Below are 1,945 nucleotides of genomic sequence, written 5' to 3'. Positions count from 1 at the left end.
CTGAAAAATGCCGAGTTGTCTATCTGTCCTTCCTGACGAGGAGAAAGGCATCATCAGCATGTAGCACATCTCAAACCACACCGCTAGGCACTAGACAGACAAGTTACATTATAGTCCCTGCCCCTAGGAGTTCGCTGTCTAACAGGGAAACCGAGGCACGGCCGGACAGAAAGTACCCACCATAAGTTTACTAAAAAGTTGTCAAATGTACAAACGTAATGCCATTCAATTCCTGATCCCATTCATTCTACCAGCATTTCTCGAATGGGACCTCGGGCTAGGGCCACAGAGATACGTAAACCTTGTCCTTGTCCCCAAGGAGTTCGGTTTAGTGGAGGAGACATACATGTAAAGAAATCATTACAGTACCATATGGTTTATGCTGTATAACACAAGCCTGCACAAAGTTCTTGGAAACGCAGAAAAGGGAGAAGTCCACCTAAGGGGAACAAGAAAGGCTGAATAGGAATTTTCCAAGATAACAGACTTGGGGAGGGGATAATGAGAGGGGGGACATCCCAGGAGGTGGAGGGAAAGGTAGAAAAGGGCACGACATTTCCCCGAAATAGTACAAAACTCCGACTGGTTGGAATTTAGTGTGCCTAGTGAAAGATGAAGCAGGAAAGGTGGGAAGTGGCCTGAACCTGAAGAGACGCGTGTACCTTGCTGGAGAGTCTGAACTTTATCACACAGGCAATAGGGAAAATCAAAGGATGTTTCAAGCAGGGAAATTCTCCGGTCACACCTAAGTGATATGATCCCAGTTCTCCTGCCTCCTAGCTGTGACTCTGGGAATGGCACTGAATTTCTGAGCATTTGTGTTTTCACGCATAAAATGGGGTTGATAGCAGTACCTACCGTACAGGGTTGATTTGAGGAGTAGACGAGCTAATGTATGTAAAGCCATCAGCACAGTGCCGGGCACATAATAAGTGCTCCATACGTTTTAGCTACTATTACCAGGAGTGTTTATTAGAAGGGTTAACTTTGTTGGCAGCATGGAACATAAACCACGGTGAGGAAAAGACGGATGGCAGGAGGTCCGACTAAGATGATATTACAACTTAATCCAGTGATAAATAAGGTCTGGACTGGGATCTGGACGGGAGAAGTTAAAGAGATGAAAAGGCGAGAGGGAAGTCTAGCTTGGAGGACCGGACAGATCAGGACAACTGGTAACCAAATTCAGAGATAAGGGTAGCCAGAGTATGGGGGTGTGGGTGCAAGAGCAGATAATGCGTTCCGTTTGGGACCTGTTGAATGAGAAGCGAAGCCGCCCAAGATGGGAACCTGGAGAATATCAGTATTTCAGGGGAGGCCAGAGGAGCCAGTGGAGAAAACTGATTGGTCAGCGATCGCACTGTCACCGTGAATTGCATACGGGGGCTTGAGGGGGGTAGAGGAGACACTATCGCCAGCATTTGTTTATGTTGCACAAGCCCTTCACCCAACTCCCGAACACGCATACAGCCTATTTTCTAGTCCGTTCTCGGCTTCTTGCCTCTCGGTTTTCTGCTTCTTGTAGACACCGCATTCTTCCCTCCTGCCCTCCTTTCACGGAAAGACGGAGAAAGGTCTGGCGCCTCTCAACACGGTCACCGAGGCGACCCGGAGTCACACGGGAGGAGGTGGGAAAGGGGGGGAAAGGAGGAAAATGACTTTTAAAGAAAAGAAAAAGTCCGCGACGACCTCTAATAATTAAAGTTCCACCTCCCTATATCCTGCCACGCCGCTCTCCAGCCGCCCTTATCGGGCTCCTGGCCGCGAAGTAGGACGGGAAATGTAGTCCCCTAAGGCCGACCAGGGTGGCACGACTGAAGAACTCGGTTTCCCAACTGGCTCTCCAGGCGCGTGCGCAGATGGCTGCCCCGGCGAGTGGTAAACAGAGACGTCAGGCGGGGGCTGCTGCTCGGAGCAAAACAAAAAGGGAACCCGGGGGTGGGGG

The sequence above is a fragment of the Leptonychotes weddellii genome, chromosome X (assembly GCF_054177405.1).
Source record: "Leptonychotes weddellii isolate Sample4059 chromosome X, ASM5417740v2, whole genome shotgun sequence".
Classification (NCBI taxonomy): domain Eukaryota; kingdom Metazoa; phylum Chordata; class Mammalia; order Carnivora; family Phocidae; genus Leptonychotes; species Leptonychotes weddellii.
This window is presented reverse-complemented; position numbering follows the sequence as displayed.